Source organism: Stegostoma tigrinum, chromosome 10, assembly GCF_030684315.1.
Source record: "Stegostoma tigrinum isolate sSteTig4 chromosome 10, sSteTig4.hap1, whole genome shotgun sequence".
NCBI lineage: Eukaryota > Metazoa > Chordata > Chondrichthyes > Orectolobiformes > Stegostomatidae > Stegostoma > Stegostoma tigrinum.
Window position 1 is genome coordinate 76,039,435 of NC_081363.1, and position 23,448 is coordinate 76,062,882.

The 23,448-nt window shown below is 41.8% G+C and overlaps 1 protein-coding gene across 4 annotated transcripts in view; it reads left to right on the forward strand.

Moving 5' to 3' along the window:
* Positions 1-23,448, forward strand: part of LOC125455913 (regulator of G-protein signaling 6-like) — a 516,870-nt gene that overhangs the window by 157,465 nt on the left and 335,957 nt on the right. The window contains exon 1 of one of the 4 annotated variants that reach the window (XM_048538467.2): positions 13,604-13,705. The exons of the other annotated variants lie outside the window; for them this stretch is intronic. The gene's annotated coding sequence lies outside the window, so the exon portion shown is untranslated. Of the gene's footprint in view, positions 1-13,603; positions 13,706-23,448 lie in introns of those variants that run through there. 4 annotated transcript variants of the gene reach the window in all.

Below are 23,448 nucleotides of genomic sequence, written 5' to 3' on the forward strand. Positions count from 1 at the left end.
ATAATTCAATCTTTAATGAAGCAATTTTCTATAATGAAGGAAACTAGTCAGCGTTGAAGCATAACAAAATGACATTTCCTTCAGTCTAGTACATTCTAATGGAGAAATTTTAATAATATCTTAGTTTGTTCTTTGAGCTTGTACAAGTAATCTATAGTCCACCAACTTCATTTAATATATTATTTTTTAAAACTAAATTGGTTGAGTTTGTACAAGAAATCAGGGGGAACACATGGTTACTTAAAAGCCTATACAATTAAACTGCTGAGTAAAATTAAGTGGGAGGAATTGGAAAGTGTAGTGCAGGCTCGAGTGATGTACTCTTACTCCCTTATTTCGTGCTTCTGCGTAACTATATGAGCTGTTGGACACTACTGTTTTGTAATTGATCAATTAATTACTTAACAGGTAGAATTTTATTTTAATCGTTTAAAAAGAGCAATGGCTGGATAGGTTTTTTTTTCAGAAATAAGCCTGCTTCACTGCTGTTGTTCTGCCCCGTTTAACGTGGGAGCAAATTTTGCAATCTTAGATCAGAAAATTCTATGAGATACATGATGAAAAAACAGGTCATTTGGCCCAACCAGTTCATGGTGTTGTTTACATTCCACTTGAGCCTCCTCCCAATTTTTGTTTTGTTTAAATCAACTATTCTATCCAATATATCACTCTGAGTGCTTGTCTAGCTTCCTCCTAAATGTATCTTCGCTATTCCACTACTCCCTGTGGTGGTGAGTGCCACATTCTCAACTCTCTTCAGGTGAACGAATTTCTTCTGAATTCCCTGAATTTGATTTCCTTGTGACTGTCTTATATTTATGACCCCTGATAATGTTCTACTTCACAAGAGGCAACATCCTCTCTGTAGTCGTGTTACTAATAGTTTCAGAATTTCAAAGATCTCTTTCAGATCATCCCTCAGCCTTCATTTTACAAGAGAAGTGATCCAGCTTTCAGTCTTTCCCTGATAATGTACACCCTCGCGTTTCTTGTATTGACCCTAAATCTTCCCTGCACCGCTTATGGTGCATTTTAAATCCTTTTTGTAATATTGCAAAAGAATTGCGAGCAGTACCTAAAGTTTGGCCTAAGTGATGTTTGATACAAGTTTTGCATAACTTTCCTACTTTGCAATTCCATCTCTCTAAAGATAAAACCTCATTCTTGGTTTGCTTTGTTCATAGGCTTGCCAACTAGTGGTATAATGTATAGAGACTGATGTGTTTGTTCTCTGATTGCTTTGTTATTCCAACCTACCCATTACCTAGCACCCCACCTATACCTCTCAAGTAATGAGTGACCTCCTTGTCATTGTACAAAAAGGTACTACCTCACTTCTACCATTTTTCTTTAAGCTTTATTTGTCAATTAATTGCCAATTCTAAAAGTTTATTAGCATCTTCCTGTGATTTGTTGTACCCTTCCTCCCCAAATATTCTCCCCAAATTTGGTGTCATCTGCAAATTTAGAAATTGCCATGGAGGCACTCTTCCCCTCCCTGGAGGTGGAGAGAAAGGTGGCAAGTAGGAGAAACAATTGGGTGAGCTAGCCCTGGCTAGATTCTGCCTTGTCACCACATTAGCTGTTATATTCTGGGCAAGAAGATTCATGGCAACCTTCTCACCACACCGTCAATTCAGGTTTATTGCGGGTTGATTGAGGCAATAGCCTAGTGGTATTCTTGCTGACCTGTAAATCAACAAACCCAGGTAATGCTCTGGGGAGCCCGGTTCGAACCCCCTCACTGCATACAGTGGAATCTGAATTCAATAAATATTTGGAATTAAGAATCTAACAATGACTCTGAATCCCTTGTCGATTGTTGGGAAAAACCCGTCTGGTTCACTCGTGTCCTTTAGGGAAGGAAACTGCCATCCTTACCTGGTCTGGCCTACATGTGACTGCAGACCCACAGCAATGTGTTTGACTCTTAAATGCCCTCTGCGCAATTCGGGATGGGCAATTAATGCTGCCTAGCCAGTGATGTCCTCATCCCGTGAATGTCTAAAAAAAACTTGGTGTCTCCAACTTAGTGCCTTTCCGTAGGTCAGAAACATGGTAATATAGGTACAATTGGAGGCATAGATGGAGGTCTTCCAGCCTCATTCCCTGTCCCCAACACACACGTGACCCTCATCCAGTCAGAAGGAGTTTTAAAAAAACCATCCTGCTCACCATTAGAATCACAGAGGTGATGACCTTGACTGGCAGTCTCTTGGACCCAGAAGCTGCTTGTTTCTCATTGGCCAGGACTTACTGGTGACCAGGGATGTCACTGCCAAGGCTTTTCATAGACCAAGTAACTCATTCCTGCTTGCCAATCATCTCTTAAGCGATAGTTTAGTGTGTAATTGGCTGTGTCCTGTCAGATGTCACCACCCAACACGCTCGCCCCCACACTTCAAAGAAAACTTGGGAAAATTGAGCCTGAAGTTTTTTTGTTTCTGAAGAGTTCCTAAAATGTCAAAGGTCGAGAAAATGCAGAGAAAATATACAAGAGATTTGAAAAGAGGTTTGAATGTTTGAGATTCAAAGCAAAAGCTAAAGTCTTGAAGAAATGAAGACAGTGGGATTAAATACCCAGTGTGAGAAGAGTTGCCTTTGGGAAGAAAAAGAAATATGAATAGATGAAGGATAATGTAATTTAGATTATCAGTGCTGAATACTCAGAGACAGGGTGATAAAAATCAGAGAAATCCTTCAAAATAAAGGTAATTCAGCTCTTGCATTGCAGAAGGCAGACAAAATTCTTTCCAGTATTGAGGAAGAGTAAAACTTTAGCCAGTAAGCCAGTTAATTGCATTAGACTTGGCTTTAATAAGATTGGGATATAATGCATGTAAAGCTATTTAATTCTGTGGTTGCATTGAGTCTCATGTGACTTCACAAATTCTTTTGCAGTGAAAGAAATACAAATGATTCCCTTGTCTGTTTTCCTAATATAATCAATTCTCCAGCTCTAGTCACTCTGGGTATTTAATCCCATCACCTCCAATTCTTCAAGTTTTCACCTTTTTGTTTTGCATCACTAATAGATTCAGCCTTTCTTTCAAATACTAAAGTAGCTTTTCTTTCAGTCTTTATAGTTACAATCAATTTGTAAACTTGATACCGAATCGGAGGGCCACAGGGATAGCCAGTGCTGAGGATGGCTACAATAATTTTCTTAAGCTTGCAGAATGAACACCTAAGTGGCAAATGAAGTTCTATGTGGTTAAATGTGAGGTGGAACAGTTTGGCAGGGAGCATTCTTATTAGTTGGAAGGTGTAAGTCTAGGTCGGGTAGAGGAGCAAAGGCATTTTGATAGATACATCAATCATTAGCAATTGCAAAGCATGTTTGCATGCAAATCCACATCCAAAAAAAAGCACTGGGTTTTAATTTCAGAGGACAGCAATTAGTGTGTTTGTACAATCTATTCTCCCATCCTCATTTCTGAAGATTGGGTCATGGACGTCCTTTGAACTGGGCAACACTGGGCCAAGTACTGCAGTGGTTTGCCATTGCTGCCTTCAGAGTGATTCACCAGGACCCCCTTCCATCCTTATGACTGCCCATCAGGAATATTGGAAGGGTTTACCAATCTCTCTTCAACCATATTTTGAAGGCACCCTGTTTGGCCAGCAAGCCCAGGTGTGGGATTCGAACCTGGAGCTTCTGGCGCAGAAGTAGAGGTGGTACTACTATACCCCAAGCTCTCCTCTTGTACAATCCACATTGGCCTGTATTTCTGACATGTGATGGGATCACCATTTCCAACCCAGGATAGAGAAAAAGTTGTCCCGTGGACACTAGAGGGGTTTTCTGTCAGAACCTCCAGACTCAGGGATTTCTCAGCTAAACAAGTGGCGGAGTGGAAAAAATTAATGTTTCAATAATTCTACCAGACCATAGGGCTACTGCGTCATTTGAGGTACGCCCGGTGATAGTCTAACTTGATGGACACCACGTCTCCAGAGAGAGCGAGACAAGCAGCGTCCTTTGTGGTAACCTTGGCGAATGCAGGAATTGAACCCACACTGTTGGAGTCTCTGCATTGTAAACTAGCCATCCTGTCAACTGAGATTGGTGGAGTCAATCAGTACTGAAACTGTGCCCCTCTTTCACAGCTATAGCTGCCATGATGTAGGGTGTAAAGATCCTAAAAGCCACCAAAAGCTGCTAAGAGGAGGCAAGTGCGCAGGTAGGGTTGCAGGTGAGCAGGCAGTAGGGTGCCAGGTGAATGGTAAAGATACTACCTGGCTAGGATGAAAGCTCATGGATGAGAGCTTAGGGCAGATAGGAGGTCGGGTTGGGTTGGGGGAAGGGAGAACATGGGATCTGTCAGGCCATGTCTGATGGGGGATGGGGGGATCGGGAAGTGGGATTCTGGAGAGTGGGTTGGGCAACTAATGTTTGTACCACACAAGTGCCAGATGTTAGTTATCTCCAACAAAGAATTGAACCACCTCCTCTTGACATTCAGTTGAGCTGCCAGCACTGAATCCCACACTCACAATATCCCTGCCATTCGTATAGTCCAGAAACTGGACTGCAACAATCATACGAATGCTGTTGTAACTAGCTCAGCTCAGATACTGAGAACTCTGTCATTAGTAACTCACCTCCTGATTCTCCAAAGTCTGTTCACCACAAGCAAGGCAAAAGTCAGTAGTGTGATGGAACACTCTCCACTTGCCTGGATGGGTGCAGCTCCATCAATACCCAAAATGGCATAGAGGACAAAACAGCCCATTTTGATTGGCAACCCATCCATAGACTTAAACATTCACCCCCTCCACGTCCGGTGCACAGTAGGTACAATGGTGTATATCAAATGCAACAAAGTTCAAGGCTGTTCTAAAGCACCATCCAAACCCACAAGCTGTACCACCTAGAAGTATAAGAGCACCAGACATGCGAAAAGACCATTACTTGCAAGTTTCTCTCTGTAGGTACATTGGAGCAAGCCATTCAGCCCTCAGACCTGCTCCACATTCTGAGTCTGGGCTGAACATTGACCTAAATGCCATTTTCTGGCATGAATGCCCCCATTCTTTAATGTTGTGGTGTCTACAATCATTGTTGCTAATTACTTTCTCGTCTCATCACTTCACTTAGCAAGTTTGTCTTCAATTGAAATTCTAAATCTCCCTTACCACAGAGTAAATGTGAATATCATTAACTCTTTGATGTAAGTAAGTGAAATTAATAAAACACCACTGTGCACCCAGAGATCAGACAACAAGTTGACACAAATTGTTAATTTGATATCCAAGAAGAGTATTATTTAAGGAGGTGACAGATGGGAAAATGCAGTAGGTATGGTTCCCTTTGGAAATATTTACCAATCCAATCTTCACTGAATAAAGTAATAACTTCCTTTTGATTGGAGTCTGTTGAATGTGAAATAACCAAGTGATTTAGAGCTTACATTCCCATCAGGTCAAAGCAGAACTACAATTAATAATGCCATAGTGCAAACTGCTACAATATGCAGTTTTGCATCGATAGGTACAGATTATAAAATGCTAGATCAAAGTCACTGATTGTGTGGAGGATTAACCAGCACTAACTTTAGATGCTAATCCGTATGATTTTCCTTGGAGCTGTTACCTGAAGTATCTGCAATCGTATCAGAGGAATTGTACCTGTTTTTGGAACAGAAGCAACACTTTTGACTACAATGACTGTTATGAGGATGCATAATTTTAAGGTGGTTGGAGGAAGGTATAGCGGAGACGTCAGAGGTAGGTTCTTCACACGGAGAGTGGTGGGCGTGTGGAATGCGCTGCCAGCAGTGGTAGTGGAGTCAGATACTTCAGAGACCTTTAAGCGACTCTTGGATAGGCACATGGGGGTCAGTAAAATGTAGGGTATGCAGGGTAGATTGATCTTAGTAGGATAATAGGCTGGCACAACATCGTGGGCTGAAGGGCCTGTACTGTGCTGTGCTGTTTTATGTTCTATGTTTTCCTTGAAGTTACAGCATCAATGAGTTAAGAGTGTATACTGCCAAATTTTTTTTTAGAATATTCATGGTGTAACCAAAATTGGAAGCATAGTTCCTCATGAGAATATGTTCCTGAGTTCTACTGTCTTGCTCCATTAATTTAAATAATTTATTTGAAAATAATTCTAAAACATAACACAGTAGTTGGCTTTCTCATTAGAGCTTATCCTTTGTCCAACAGTAGTTTGTTTTGGTTCCCAGCTCTCATCAAAATGAGTGAATGGGGTGGGCTCAGCATCATAGCCTCAACAACTGCACCAGTATTGATTGTTCTGGCCAGCACTATTAAATTATACATGTTTCTTAATGAAGGCTGTTAGTGTTATTCCTGCACAAAACTGGGAACAACATCTTGTGTCTTCACATGCGCAGATAAAGGCGGAATTTGGAAGTTGCTGCCAGTCTTCCTCACTGGCTTCATTGCTGGACTCTTCACCAATGGAATTACCACAGGATTGAACTACCCATTATTAATGTACAAAAGCAAAACCTACAAGAAACCTCGGCCTGACTGGATCAAGAGTATCTGAGTATTTGATGGTGTGGTAAATTATAATTACTTCACGACAACCTCCCTAACATTGAAACAAAAATTACAAATATGGAGTATCATTCCCTCAGAAAAAAAATGTTGCAGATCTCAGCAAAAATAAGTTAAAGTTTTTGCATTTTTAAAAAATTCAGATAATCCCTTAATCCCATATATATAAGTTTTTATTTTGCTTTCAGGACAATAACTTTTTAAATGTTATTTGCATCTTGCTCTGCCATCTATAAGGGTTTTACCATCTGATTCCTCGCTACTGTACCCTCTCATTGGAATGATACAGATACTATGTAAAAGGATTCATTTTCAATCTAACATCAGAAAAGAATATGCCTCTGTCATGGACCTTTTTACAGTTTGTGGGTGTTATTTTTACAGCTGAACACAGAGTGCCATCCCTTTTGCCTCTTACTGCGAATTTGAATGAATTTTACTTGGTCGGATCTATTTGAAATGCATGCACGAACAACATTGACGTGTTCCTTCTTTGACCATCACTGCCCAATAATCAGTTTATTTTCATCAGCATTACTATTGATCTCATCCACAGCAAAGTAAGTGGATTTGGATTGAGTGTTCAAAGTAAGACTAATTGCTAATGCTGCTAGACTTTGAAAAGTAGCACCAAGAATCTAATACACTCACTTTAATGTATAAGTAAATACAGCGATAATGCACTTTAAGAGCGGTTAAGGTTTTGCAGATTAGTGCTCCGTCACAAAGATGTAGCAACACATCACGGATTGATTTTTAGTTTTAGAGCTGGGCATCAGCATTGCTAAAAGCACTTAAGCTGGGCACATGCAAGAAAGTGAACTTTTTTAATTTCAAAAATGGACTTGATTCTTAAAAACAAAATCTCTGTGCGTATATAAGACACAAAAGCAGTTTCATTCTGCACAGTTGTATATCAAGTAACACTTAAACATCGGAGTTTGACGATATGAATGAAAGTGAGTTTTGCAAACAGATCATTGAGCTTAATACTAATTTCTAGCACACACAAGTCTGGCTGTTTACGGCCACATAAGGTATAGTAGATTTTGGCTATATTACAACTGACCTGTGCCACATCGGGGAAGGAATGGTAGGATCAAGGTAATCGCAGACCTACAATTGTGATCCATTTATCACAACGTTAAAACATATTAAACGGTTACAATTCTCAAACAAGAAAGCTATGTTGCAATTGCGTATACATTTGTCATTTCCTACATTACAGCAGGGACTATACTTCTGTGGAGCACTTTGATACAGTTGATGGCCATTAAAAGTGTTATACAAGTGCAAACTATTTTATTCTTACTGGAGCATGAAAAGCAGCTCTTGGGAGTTGGTCGTCTGTTACTTTGTCCTCCCTGTATGTGGGTTGTGACATCTCCAACACAACTTCAGGGCATGGGACACCCTCTTTTAGTCCCCTTTTACCTAGACAGTGAATGAAAGCATTGCATGGTTTGAGCAATGGAGTAAATATCCCCATGAAGATCTGGCAGATACTGATTGTTCCATTGAACCTGTTCTCAGTGACATACTCCTCCACCACTGGAAGCAGCCATGAGCTTGCACACTGGAGCCATGGCATGTATTGTAATCCATAGAAAATTCTTTCATCGATCTGGGCATCATTGGTTGGGCCAGCATTTGTTGCACATCTCTGGTTGTCCTTGAATGTGGTGGTGATCTGCCTTCTTGAACTGTTGCAGTCATGTGCTGCAGGTACACTCCTCGTGAAGGGAGAGCATTCCAGGATTTCGGCCCTGTGTCATAGAAGGAACTGTGACATATTTCCAAGTTAGGATGACGAGTGGCTTGGAGTGGAACTTGTAAGTGGTGGTGTTCCCATGTATCTCTGACTTGTCTTTCTCTATGGTTGCGGTTGTGGATTTGGAAATTTCTAAGAAGCCTTGGTGAATTTCTGTAATGCATCTTGTAGATGCTACAAGCTGCTGCCGCAGTGCATTGGTGGTGAAGGTTTGTAGAAGTGGTGTCCACGAAACAGTAAACAAAAATGAGCCATTGTTCTGCTTTGTCCTGGATGGTTCCAAGCTTCTTAAGTGCTTTTGGAGCTGTACTCGTCCAGGCAAATGGAGAGTACATCACACTCTTGACTTCCACTCTGTAGATGGTGGACAGGTTTTGGAAAATCAGAAGCTACTTCCTGCAGGATTCCTAGCCTCTAGCCCGTTTTTGTGGCCATTGTATTCATGTAGCTAGTTCATATCTGGTCAATGATAACCTTCAGGATGTAGATAAATGGGGTCCAAGTGATAGTAATGCCTTTAAATGACAAGGGAAGTTTGATTTGATTCTCTCTTGTTGGGGATGACCATTTGAGTGATGTAAATGTTATTTGCTACTTTTCAGCTTAAGCTTGGACATTGTTCAGGCCTTGCTGCACTTCGACATTGACTGTTCCAGAGTTTGAGGTGTCGTGAATAATGCTAAAATTTGAACAGTCATTGATGAAGCAGTTGAAGATGTTTGGTCCTTGGAAACAATCCTAAGGAACTTCTGCAGAGATGCCCTGCATCTGAGATGACTGATCTCCAACCACGACCATCTTCCTTTTAGCTATTTATGAACAAACTCCTCAAACTCTTTGGCCCAGTCTGTGCGTGATCTCAAGCACCACTGCCAGACAGAAGGGTCTAGGCCCGAAACATCAGCTTTTGTGCTCCTAAGATGCTGCTTGGCCTGCTGTGTTCATCCATCTCCACACTTTGTTATCTCGGATTCTCCAGCATCTGCAGTTCCCATTATCTCTGCCGATATTAAGTGTCGTTTTTGTGTGTGTCAGATATTCTTGATTGCTTTTGGGACTGGTTTCACACTGATGCTGAGATGTGATTTACCATGATACATGGTGTATTATCACTGAAACATATCTAATTCTGTAGAATCTGTCTTTCCCTGTAACTTCCCGAGTAACCTTACAGTTCCTAAATGCCTGTGACCTCACACTGTTGCTTTGTAAGTGCAAGAAGTTTAAACGACCCAAGGGCAGCTGGCCAAACTGAAGTAGAAGCTGTTCTCCTGCTCCCAATGTTCCTGCTTCTTTGGGCTCATGTTGTCTCTGGAGTGTGTGAGGGACCCTCGGATTTGAGTGGCCACTTTTAAGTAGTTATCTAGGTCGTTGCCAAGTACAGTGGCTTAACCTCAATTTGATTTAATTATCTAATTAACATGTAAATGGATTTTTTTTTGTCCCAGGATGGGTGCTGCAAAAAACAGTGTTAGATAATATTTCTCTATGGATTGAGCCAACCCTAGGAAGTAGGCTGTCTCAAATCTGAAACTCAGATCTAGTGTTCCACCTGAAACCTTTCAGGATTGTCTCATCAACAACCCATTCAATAGTCAATTGAGGTGAATGGCTTGCATATCTGCCTGGCTTAATCCAGTTCAACAACGAATGCTGCATGCTTCCTGGCTTAATATCTCAGTTCGACTATCTCTTTAACATCTATTCAATACAAAACAATCAAGTTTACTGGTTTGCATTTCAGTCTGTTGGGCCTGAATCAATTCCCAGCATGCTGTTCAGTTGGCCACTTTTCCCAGTATGCCATTCAGTTGGCCAGTGTTTCTCTTAGCGTCCCAAAAGAGCTGTTATTTTATTTATAAGGGACATTCCACTACCGACACAAAGATAGAACATAGAAAAATACAGCACAGTACAGGCCCTTCGGCCCACGATGTTGTTCCGTGGAATATTCCTAATCCAAAAATCAAATAACCTAACCTACATTCCCCTCAATTCACTGCTGTCCATGTGCATGCCCAGCAGTCGCTTAAATGTCACTAATGACTCCGCTTCCACGATTACCACTGGTAAACTGTTCCATGCGCTCACAGCTCTCTGGGTGAAGAACCTCCCTCTGACAACTCCTCTATACCTTCCTCCTAACACCTTAAAACTATGACCCCTCGTGGCAGTCAATCCTGCCCTGGGGAAAAGTCTCTGGCTATCGACTCTATCCATGCCTCTCATTACCTTGTACACCTCGATCAGGTCACCTCTCTTCCTCCTTCTCTCCAGAGAGAAAAGCCCGAGCCCAGTCAACATCTCCTCGTAAGACAAGCCCTCCAGTCCAGGCAGCATCCTGGTAAACGTCCTTTGCACCCTCTCCAAAGCCTCCACATCTTTCCTATTATTTTGTGAATGACCAAGTCTTGAGAGTCATCATCTCGAATGGGCCCCAGTAGTAGCCATTTCTCCATCTGTCCAGCCTGACTCCAGGTTGTTACACATTGAGATTCTAAACAAAGCCTCACACCTAAAATGCGTTGTCTTACCCTGGGATGTCACCTCTGGTGTACTGAGGGAACTGATAAAATCTTTAGTCATCTCAGGCAAGTGACTTGAAAGAAATTAGAGAATTTGCATAGTAGCCCTTTCCAAACAATTAAAGATTTAATAGCATCTTCGTCCTGTTCAATACCACATAAGTTATGTCACCCTTTGATCTTTTGCTTATAAATTCTGTGTCAGATGCCACCTCGCTCACTGACACCTGAAGAAGGAGTGAGACTCTGAATGTGTCTTCAAATAAGCCCAGTTGGATTATAGTCTGGTGTCATGTGATTTTTTTTTTACCTTGACCTCTGAGCATCAGAAACCTCTAGGGTTTCTTCCTCCTGTACCAGCAGGTCCGTGACTGTGCTGTGATCATCAGAATGTGACCCCAAGCCTACTCTAGATGGCCTTTTTCATCATTTATATAAATGAATTGCTCGTGAACGTAAGAGGTGTGATTAATAACTTTGCAGATGACACCAAAATTGGAGATTAGTGGACAGCGAAGAAGGTTACCTCAGAATGCAATGTGACCTTCATCAGATGGCCCAATGGGTCGAGGAGTGGCAGATAGATAAACGTGAGATGTTCATTTTTGTAAGGCAAATCAGGGCAGGACTTACACATTTAATGGTAAGTTCTGAGGGAGTGTTCCTGATCCGAGATCTTGGTGTGCAGGTTCATAGTTCTATGAAAGTGGAGCCACATGTAGATAGTTTAGTGAAAAAGGCATTTGGTAAGCTTACCTTTATTGGTCAGTGCATTGAGTATAAGATTTGGGAGGCCGTGTTGTGGTTGTTCAGGACATTGGTTCAGCCACTTTTGGAATTCTGCAAGCAACTCTGGCCTCCCTGCTATAGGAAGGATGTTGTAAAACTTGAAAGGGTTCAGAAAAGATATCTAAGGATATTGCCAGGGTTGGAAGGTTTGAGTTATTGAGAGAAGCTGAATAGGCTGGCACTATTTTCTTTGGAGCATCAGAGGCTGAGGGGTGACCTTAATAAAGGTTTATAAAATCGTGAGGGGCACGTATAGGCTTAAATAGACAAGGTCTTTTCCCTGGAGTGGGGGAGTCCAAAACTAGAGGGCATAGGTTTAAGGTGAGAGGGGAAAGATTTAAAAAGGACCTAAGGGGCAACTTTTTCACAAAGAGGGTGGTGCGTGTATAGAATGAGCTGCCAGAGGAAGTGGTGGAGGCTGGAACAACTGCAACATTTAAAAGGTATGATAAAAGGATAGGTATATGAATAGGAGAGCTTTGGAGAGATATATATCCAATGGTGGCAAATGGGAATAGAATTGCACGGGATAGCTAGCCGGCACGGACGAATTGTACTGATGGGTCTGTATCTGTGCTGTATATCTCCATTACTCTGAGTAACCACTGAGGTGCATGTCTCTGCCCTGGTGGAAAGTGAGGTGAAACAATGACTGTGGATCCTCCTGAACCTCATGACTCCCCCTCCTCAGAGGTTTGGTCGAAGGTGGCAGAAGTGTTTTGCCTTTCCTTCCCTGTGGGAGTGGGACCAAAGTTACATAGAATGATGTTAAAGCTTGACAGTGTTGTGAGCTGCCACCCTGACCTGAGGTTCTTTTAATATGTTGGTGCATAATGTGCAACTAGGAGTGGCAGATTGGAGGCTTTCTAGTTAGTCTGTTGTAGATGTCCACTCTCTTCTTCAGTACAACCATGTTCCCTTTATTATTGTGGACAACCCTTCAGGAGACCCTCTAGATAGGCTCCCTAAGCAGTCTAGGCAATATGATAACTATCTGACTGTTCTATGCGCAGGGAGTAGTGTTGGCATTAGTTAAGTCCTCAAACAAAAACAGAAAAGTGCTGGAGAAACCCAGCAGGTCTGGCAGCACCTGGGGTGAGAGAAACAGAATTAATGTTTGAGTTCAGTGACCAGTTTTCAGGACTTGAATTGAATGGAAATCCTCAGATGGGTTCTGACAAAGGGACAATGGAATCTAAAAATTAACTCTGTTTCTCCTTCAGTGATAATGGGAACTGCAGATGCTGGAGAATCCAAGATAACAAAGTGTGGAGCTGGATGAACACAGCAGGCCAAGCAGCATCTCAGGAGCACAAAAGCTGACGTTTCAGGCCTAGACCCTTCATCAGAGAGGGGTATGGGGTGAGGGTTCTGGAATAAATAGGGAGAGAGGGAGAGGCGGACCGAAGATGGAGAGAAAAGAAGATAGGTAGGTTCTCTGAAGTTGGTCCGGAGGGAGGAGGGTAACTTCTTCATGGATGCCTAACCTGAAGAAGTTACCCTCTTCCCTCCGGACCAACCTCGTGGAACCTACCTATCTTCTTTTCTCTCCATCTTTGGTCCGCCTCCCCCTCTCTCCTTATTAATTCCAGAACCCTCTCCCTATCCCCCTCTCTGATGAAGGGTCTAGGCCCGAAACATCAGCTTTTGTGCTCCTGAGATGCTGCTTGGCCTGCTGTGTTCATCCAGCTTCACACTTTGTTAACTCTGTTTCTCTTTCCTCTGGTGCTGCCAGATGGCTGAATTTCTGTTGTTTTGTTCCAGATTTCCGGCGACCGCAGTTCTGTGTTTTATTCCCTAAAGTTGAAGCCCTGTGACTTGTGTACAGGCTGGAAATATAATTAGCTATTGTGAGGATGTGTGGAGCTGGGAGATTTAGCATTACTGCACTGCAAGCTAAAAAATGTCTTTCAAATGCAAATTTCACTTCCTTTTTGTAAATAACTCGTGAAGTAGAGTTTCTACTGTCTTTCACTCTTGGAGAGGACCAGAAGTTGCATGGAGAAAGTAAGAACAGGATTCCAATGGATATAAAGAAGATTGTTTTTACTGCAGCATTTTTTTTTCTTTAAGCATTGCTGGATTGGTAAGGTTTTTGCATTAGCTGACGGCCATCAATAATTATTAAGTATGACTGTAGCCTTTCATGAAAACTAATTTAACATCTTGGTGAATGGTATGAAAGCATATAAAATGCATGCTTTGCAAATCTATCCATTAAATTCTTAGACAGCCAGAATGTCGTAAGCCATATTAGCAATGCATTATTGCAGTTTTAGAATCAATCTGCTTTAGAATCAATTTTGTTACCTATTACTGGAAAAATACTATTTATCATCAGTCGGATTATTTTCTACTGTAATTTATGTTTACAAGAGAGAGGTTATCCCTTAATATTTATAAGCAACCTTTTTTGCAATTAAAAATTTAAAGGGACAATTCTGAATAAATGCATTCACATGATAAACAAAAACAATCCCTCGATTTAATTTTCTTTCATTCCAAGGCATTTCTAGAAAATATTTTGGAATATTTCTAGTTCTGGCCTACAGTCTTTAGTACAACAGCTGAGACTTTGTGTGGGCCCATAAGATTTGAAGTATCCAGTGCACTCAATGTAGGTTAGTATTATGTAGAATGATTGAAGTTGGTTGTACAAGACTATCTGTGATGAGAAGCTCTAGAGGGGCCTGGATAGTTTCTTCAATTGACACTTCTGGCTGAAGATCACTGTGAAGGCTTCAGCCTTTCCCCTGCACTAATATGCTGGGCACTGCCTTCTTTGAGGATGAAGATAATCATGGACCGTTCTTCTTCTGCAAGTCGTTTAATTGGATCTGGTAAAATGCAGAGCTTTGACCTGATCCATTTGTTGTGGCATCACTAAGCTCTGTTGTTAGCATGCTAGTTCCACTGTTTAGCCATTGTTGTAACTTCATCTGGTTGCTACCTAATTGTTAGGTATGGCTAGTCTTCCACGCCTCTCACTGAACCAGTGTTTATTCCCTGACGTTTTGCAATCTATAGTTTGAGAATATGCCAGAACATACGTTATAGGTTGTGATGGATAATTCCACTGCTACTGATGATCAATTGTACCTCATAAATGTCTTGTTTTGAGCTGCTAAGGCCGTCGTGAATCCATCCCACTTAGCAAGGTGATAGCTTTTTAAAGATGTATTGATTCACTTCTGGGATGATGGCATTGCTAATGATCAGCAATTATCGACCATCCCTAGTAGCTCTTGAGGAGGTAGCTGTGAGCTGCCTTCTTGAATTACCGCTGTCCAAGTGCTGCAGATCGACCTACTGTGCTCTTTAAGAATGAACTCCAGGATTTCAACCCAGCAACAGTGATTATATTTCCAAGTCAGTGTGGTGAGTGGCTTAGAGGGAAACATGCATCTGGCGGTGTTGTGATTTATCTGCTGCCCTTGTTCATTTAGCATGAAGTGGTTGTGGGTTTAGAAGGTGTAATCTCAGGATCTTTTGGTAAATTTCTGTAATGCATCTTGTAGGTGGTACACACTGCTTCTACTGAGCATCAGTGGTGGAGAGAGTGGATGCTTGTGGATGTAGAGCCAATCAAGCTGGTTGCTTTCTCCTGGACAGTGTCAAGCTTCTTGAGTATTGTTGGAGCTGCACTCATCCAGGCAAGTGGGGTATAGTCTATCATAGTCTTGCTTGTATATGGCTTTGGGGAGTTGGGGGATGAGTTAGTCACCGCAGTATTCCTAGCCTCTGACCTGCTCCTGTAGCCACTATATTAATATTCTGAGTCCAGTTGAGTTTCTGGTCAGAGGTAACCCCAAGGATGTTTATAGTGGGATGGTAATGCCATTGAATGTCAAGAGACAGTGAATATGTTGGTTCTTATTGGAGACAATTATTGCCTGATATTTGTATGGCATGAATATTATTTGCCACTAGTCAGCCCAAGCCTGGACTGTGTCCAGATCTTGTTGCATTAAAACATGAATTATTTAGTATCTAAGGAGTCGTGAATGGTGCTGAACTTTGTGCAATCATTGGTGAACAACTCCATTTCTGACATTAGGATAGGGGAAAGGTCATTGATGAAGCAGCTGACAACTTTTGGCAGGGCCTAGGACACTATCCTGAAGAACTGCTGCAGAAACGTCCCAGAGCTGGGATGACTGACCTCCAACAACCACAACCATCTTCCTATGTGTCAGGTATAACAATGACCAGGGCAGAGCTTTCCCCCGATACCCATTGATTTCAGCTTTGACAGGGGTCCTTGATGCCACACTCGGTCAAAAGCAGCCCTGATGTCAAGGGCTGTCACTTTCACCTTACCTCCTGGAATTTAGCTCTTCTGTTGGTTGCTCGAACTAAGGCCGTAATGAGATCAGGAGCTGAGTGGCCCTGGTGGAACACAAACTGGGTGTCACTGAGCAGGTTATTGCTGAGCAGGTGCTGCTTGATAGCACTGTTGATAACACCTTCCATCTACTGATGATCAAGAGTAGACTTTTGGGGCAAAAATGGTCCGGGTTAGATTTGAGCTGTTTTTTAGTGTATAAGACATACCTAGGCATTTTCCACATTGTTGGGTAGGTATCAATGTTTTAAATTCCCTGGAAGAGCTTGGCTGGTGGAGCAGCAAGTTCTGGAGCATAAGCCTTCAGTTTTATTGCCCAAATATTGTCAGGACCCATAGCCATTGCTGTAGCCAATGCGACCAACTGTTTATTGATACCATGTGGTGTGAGTCAAATTGGCGGACGACTGATATCTGTGACGCTGGGTACCATGGGAGGAGGCCAAGATAGTGCCCCACAGAACAACGAACCACTTCCTCGGTGTGAGGATTGACTGTTGTTTCAGTATGTGACTATGCAGTGGTCACTCCTGTCAATACCATCATGCACATTTGCCTCTGTACATTGATGAGAACAGTACCAATACATTCTTTCCTCAGGTAACACAGTGTGAAGCTGGATGAACACAGCAGGCCAAGCAGCATCAGAGGAGCAGGAAAGTTGGTCATTTCGGGTCGAGACCCTTCTTCAGAAATCTTTATTTATTTCCTCATGTTGGTTCTCTTACCAGTCTGGAAGCTTTGATCTTCAGGACTTGGCCAAGCCAGCTTGATCAGTAGCAGTGCACCAAGTTGCTTTTTGTGATGGGCATTGAACATTGAAGAGAACATTTATGCGCTTGTTTGCCTCAGTGTGTCTTCCAGCAGATGTCCAACATGGAAGAATACTGATTCATCACCAAAGGAGAGTGATAGCTGTAATTGGCAAGAGGTTTCCTTGCCCATGTTTGATCAGATGCCATATTGGGATCTGGAGTCAATACTGAGATCCCTCACTGTCTCTCCCTGCTAACTGCATACCATTCTCCATCACCCCTTGTGGTTCTATGCTGCTGGAAGGTCTGGACATACCCAGCGATGGTGATTGGGTAATCTGAAACATTGCCTGAAAGTTATAACTATAACTCACTGTTTCTTGATTAGACTGTGGGTAGTTCTCCCAATTTTGATACATGTTCCCAGATGTTAATTATTATATTTTTCCCTTTGAAATAAAAGTACCAAACACACAACATGGATCGAAGAGTTAACGCACAAGTTAAGTTTAGTAAATCTGACCTGTACTACTGCTGCTTGCACATGATGACAAGTAATGGCTCACATCTTGTTGATGTGTAGTAATTGACAGCAATTCAAGATAGGGGCACATGCACCACCCATCACTTAATGTTACTGAGAATAACTTTGCAGGGTTGATGAAGATAGAATGTGCTTTCTCTGTCCCCATTACTTAGGTGGTCTGTCTGTTTTTTTTACTGATAACTGATGCAACTGTGCAGCTTGCTAAGCCATTTCAGGGGCAGTTAAGAATCAGCCACATTTCTGGTGCTATTCTAATTGACAGCTCAGAAAGCATCTACAAATCTGGCTGTTTCCCAAGTCTGCTCAGGTATTAGACTTGGGAACATCTATATTCTCATAAAACTGAACATAGAAAGTCTGTAAACTGCCTTGGAAGTTGAGCAGAATGTCCAAGCATGGTATAAAGGCAGGTTTGTGCCTAGTTGGAGTTGTAGCAGTTTATGATACACACTGAGAAAACTGCACCATATGTAATAGGAGCCAGTAATCTCAGCAAGGAACTTCTTTGGTTATTTGAGATGAATGCTTTACCGCTGGCTACAAAACCGAATGGTATAACCTTACTTACACATAACAAAAGGCTAGTTCAGCAGATGTGGTTTTAACCAGAGGTGGTATATCATGCTTTAGCTCTTGTCGAGACAAAGATGCAGATTTCCATTTGCCTTATTTTGAAGCATATCTATCCATCTTTGCATGATAAAGTCATCATTGCTATTGCGAATTCGAATCTTTGCAACAGTTTTTTTTTACATTTCTTGCTTCAGTAGGTTCAAGACAACAATCTAATTGATTCCTGTCATGCATCTTGTATTTTTACTGTAATTGTTAAGTGATTTGTACATATTAGCAATATAAATAATGCCATAGTTCCTCATATTTTATTCTATCTGGCACCTTGTCCACTCGCTTAGCATGTCTATATTTTTCTCCAGCCTCTTTGTATTCTCCTCTCAGTTAGCATTGTAGCATCATGGGCATATTATGCTTGATATTTTTGTCAATGTACAAATGTTAAATAACAGTGGCTCCAACTCTGATCCTTACACGTTTGACTGGTCCTTTAAAATGCCCTGTTTACTCTAATTCTCTCCTTCCTATTCAAAACCCAATCTTCTTCCATGCTAATATGTTATCCCAGCTCTACAAACCCTAATTTAATTTCGTTAACTTTTGTCTGCCTCTGTGAAACGTGGGCAGGACTTGTACATTTAAAGGTGTTGTAGAACAGAGAGACCTAGAGGTTCAGATACATAATTCTTTGTAAGTTGTGTCACAGGTAGACAGAGTGGTTATGAAGTGTTTAGCACTTTATTACTAAAGACCTTTCTGTATGGGAGTTAGGATGTCATGTTGAAGTTGTACAGGACATTGGTGAGGCCTTTTCTGGAGTACTGTGTGGAGTTCCAGTCGCCCTGTTATGGAAAAGATATTATTAAACTGGAGAGGTTCAGATAAGATTTATCAGGATGTTGCTGGGAATGGAGGATCTGAGATATAAAAGCAGATTGGATTGACTGGGATTTTTTCTACTGCAGCGTAGGAGAGTGAGAGGTGACCTTAGAGGTTTGTATATCCATGATGGGCATAGTTATGGTGAATAGCAAGGGTCTTTTCCCTAGGGTGATGAGTTCAAAACTAAGGGACATATTTTTAAGGTGAGAGGAGAAATATTTAAAAAGAGGTGACTTTTTCACATAGAGGGTAGTTTGTAGGTGGAATGAACTGCCAGGGGAAGTGATGGATGTAGGGACAGTTACAATGTTTAAAAAAAAATTGGATAACTGCATGAATAGGAAAGGTTTGGAGGGATATGGACCAAGTAGATGCAAGTAGGACAAGTTTGCTTTGGGAACATGGTCGGTACAGATTAGTTAGGCAGAATGACCTGTTCTTATGCTGTATGACTAGATGAATGACTTCTGAGAATCCTAGTATTCTGCACCTTTTGCTTCCTCGACAAGTTAAATCTCAAAAAAAATGGTTACATATATGTCAAACATGATGTTCTATCATAAACACAGAGTTAATACATTTATGAGATAGGTTTGCAATGCAGAGTAACGCCAACAGTGCAGGTTCAATTTTCGCATCAAGGGACTCGCCTTCTCAACAGCTACCCTCACTTGAGGAATGATAATCCTTCTCAAGTTGGCTCTCCCTAATGAAAGAGCAGGCCAATGATCCAATAGGACTGTGGCATCTTTATCCTTTACAATGGCTTCCATTTTTCCCTTATGAGACAAAGTTTAGGAGCAGACATATCAATTGTTGACTAACTCACCACACCCATTTCTGAGATAACTCAATCAATCATGCACTGATCAGCTTGTTAAGTGGTGACCAATGGGCCTTGAATATCTTGCCCTTGCACCTACGAAGATAGTGTCAACCTGGCTTGCCAGAAACTGTGAGCCTTAAGAGTCTGAGTTGAGGCCTACTCCTCAGGAGATCCCCTCCAGTAGCAGGAATGTCGATCTTCATGGTTTGCTTCTCATTGAGGTGGGTCTTGCCAGTGACAGGAGCGAAGGGTCATAAAACCAGAAGATACAGGAACAGAATTACACCATTCAGCCCTTAAAATCTGCTCCAACATCCAATACAATCATGGTTGATTTGATAATCATCAGCGCTACCTTCTCCTTAACCCTTGGTTTCCTAATTGCAAAACAAGTATGTCCATCTCAGTCTTGAGTAGACCCAATGACCCAGCCACTACAGGCACCTACAGCAAAGAATTCTGCAGATTCACTACCGCTGAGAGAACGTCTTTCTCATCTGTGTCTTAAATAGGCAATCCTTTCATCTGAGATCAAGCCCTCTTGGTCTTAGACTCTCCCACAAGGGGAAACAACCTTTTTGTATCTAGTCTGTCAAGTGTCCAAAGGATCTTGAATGTTTCGGTAAGGTCGCCTCTTCTTCTTCTAAATTCTGATGTGTCAAGGCTAAACCTATTCAACCCCTCCTCAAAAGAAAATTCCTCCATACCTGAGATCAACTTAGTTAACCTAGTCTAGCTTTTCCTCAGTGCTTCTGTTTCCTTAAAAAAGGGAACCAAATCTGTTCACAGTATTCTAGATATGTTGTAACCTGTGGTTTACACAGTTTCAGCAAGACTTTTCTACTTCTATACTTCATTCCCTTAGAAGTGCAGACTAAGTCTCTGGTCGCCTTCCCTGTTACCTGCTGAACTTGTAGATATTTTTAATCAATTCATTCAGACATGTCATGACACAGCTGTCATGCAGACTGGCTCTTAACCAAGGCCTTCTGACCCATAGGTAGGGTCACTACCACTGCACTAAACGAGCCGCTCCTGCTGAACTTGTATGCTTGCCTGTTGTGATCAATGCAGAAGGATCCGCAAATCTCTCTATGCTGCAGTGTTCCACAGTCGTTCTCCATTTCTATTCTTCCTGCCGAGGTGCATTGCATTTTCTCATATCATATTCTATTTGCCACCCACTTTACCCATCTGTCTTCCTCTGAAGACACCGTGTATTATCCTCAGTGCTTGTCTTTTATTTTGTTACCTCCAAGCTTGGCGATAGTATATTCACTTTCCAAATCATTAACATATTGTAAAGACCATGTCCTCTCGACTTAGTCTTGAAAAGCACAGTGGACTGAATTGAGAGAGAACTACTTGAAACCCAGGGATTTGCAAGGATGGCTGCATGTTTTGAAAGCACGGAATTTGATACCTTTTCTGAATCCTGGTTGCGTTGCTGTGGGTTCTAGCAATGTGCAGACCAACTGGATCTGACGGCTTGTCTACAAATGAAGCTAATGCGTGTGTACTGTCAGTGAGTTATCAATGGCAAAGATCTTCTATTATGTGATTGGTTGTCAGTTAGTTGAGAAACCAGCAGATCTGCAGCACTTTAAAATCTCTCTCTCTCTCCCTCTCTCTGTCTATGTCCGTGTCAGTCTCTGTGTCTTAGTTCTTTGCAGTAAGCCACTATGTAACTGAAGAAGACCAGCTTATCATACTTTCTGAGATAATGGGAACTGCAGATGCTGGAGAATCCAAGATAACAAAGTGTGAAGCCAGATAAGGTCTAGGGTCTAGGCCCGAAACGTCAGCTTTTGTGCTCCTGAGATGCTGCTTGGCCTGCTGTGTTCATCCAGCTTCACACTTTGTTATCTTACTTTCTGCGCTTGCTGCAAATTAGGACTTTGAATTGTATAAATCAGAGACCTTTCGCAAGTAAAACAGCCATCCTTTGCTTCTTGCAAACTAGTAGAAGCATTTGGGAAAAGGAAGGTCAAGAAGAAACCTTTGGATCAGCATGAACCATCACAGTAGACCTTGTCAACAAAAGCTGTTGATCTGTTCTTATTTTCAGCTTTCCCTGTGCCAATGGGATTTTCCTTCCTATCAATGTTTGTGTGTGTAAGGGGGTGTTAATATGGATTTATAGTTTTGATTTGTAGAGTTCACTTAGTTTGATTTAATTGTTTGCCTGCAACTAGAATTGAATTACCTATATTAAGTAGTACTTTTTGTTATGTACAGAAACCTGGCTGGGCAACTTGCGTAAGATATAACAAGGTGTAGAGCTGGACGAACACAGCAGGCCAAGCAGCATCAGAGGACCAGGAAAGCTGACTTTTTGGGTCTGGACATCTTCTGAAATGCCTCATTTTCTGAAGAAGGGTCCAGACCTGAAACGGCACCCTTCCTGCTCCTCTGATGCTGCTTGGCCTGAGGTGTTCATCCAGCCCTAAAGCTTATTATCTCAGATTCTCCAGCATCAGCAATTCCCACTATCTCTGGGCAACTTGCAGTTTACTTTTAAATCCTTTACCCAATGAGTTGTGACACTGTGGCATTCCATCATGAAATTGTGTTATGGCTTGCTTTCCCCAGCCAATCTTTACCTTTGACATTCTTAATTACCCCTGCCTCATGACTTAACACTACATTTAAAATAGGGATATTGATAGACTAGGCGAATAGGCAAAATGATAGCAAATGGAGCTCAGTGTAAACAAATGTGAAGTTATGCATTGTGGACCAATAACGCATAGATAGAGTACTTCCTGAATGGTATGAAGTTAAATACTGTTGATGTGGAGCGGCACGGTGGCTCAGTGGTTAGCACTGCTGCCTCACAGTGCCAGGGACCTGGGTTTGATTCCACCCTCTTTGTGTGTGGCATTTGCACATTCTCCCCGTGTCTGCACGGGTTTCCTTGCACAGTCCAAAGATATGCAGTTTAGGTGGATTGGCTGTGCTAAATTGCCCACTGTGTCCAAGGGATGTGCAGGCAAGGTGGATTAGCCATAGGAAATGCAGTATTATAGGGATAGGGTAGGTAGTGGGATGCTCTTCAGAGGGTCAGAATGGAATCAATGGGCTGCTTCCACACTGTGGGAATTCTATGATCTGTGTCTAAAGAGACTCGAGTGTTCAGGCTCATAGATCTTTCAAATGTAACAAACAGGTGCACAAAATAATTAAGAAAGCTCATGGAATGCTGACGTTTAGGTATAAAGGGCTGGAATTCTGGATGTGAATTTGCTCGCTGAGCTGGAAGGTTCATTTTCAGACGTTTCGTCACCATTCTAGGTAACATCATCAGTGAGCCTCCGACGAAGCGCTGGTGTTATGTCCCGCTTTCTATTTATCTGGTTAGGTTTCCTAATACTGGAATACAAGGAAGTTATGCAGATATACAAAATCCTGGTTAGGCACCACTTAGAGTACAGTGGATGCTGGATCAGTTAATTTTAAGTCTGAGATTGATAAAGTTTTGCTAATCAAAAGTGTGGGCCAAAGGCAGATGTAAGGAGTGAGGCCACAGATTAGCCATGATCTTATTGAATAGTGGAACAGGCTTGAGGGGCTGAATGGCCTATTCTTGTTCTTACATTCCTGTGTTGTCCTTTAGTTATTATTGTGTTTTGGTTTCTGTCACAACAACATTAGGATGAAAGAAATAATATAACACAGAGCAGACCATTTGCGTCTGTGTAGCTCTTTCTAAGAGCACTTAGTTAATCCCAATAGCCCCAAACCCTTTCTCCATGGTCTTCCCATTTATTTTCCTCCTCCTGATATCTGTTTGCCTTCGGCACAGTGTTTTACCTCTTATAACAATACCTTTATGATCTCCACGAGTACGAGAAATTAAACATGACAGTTGTGGTATTGAAGAATCCAACAGGCATCTAGT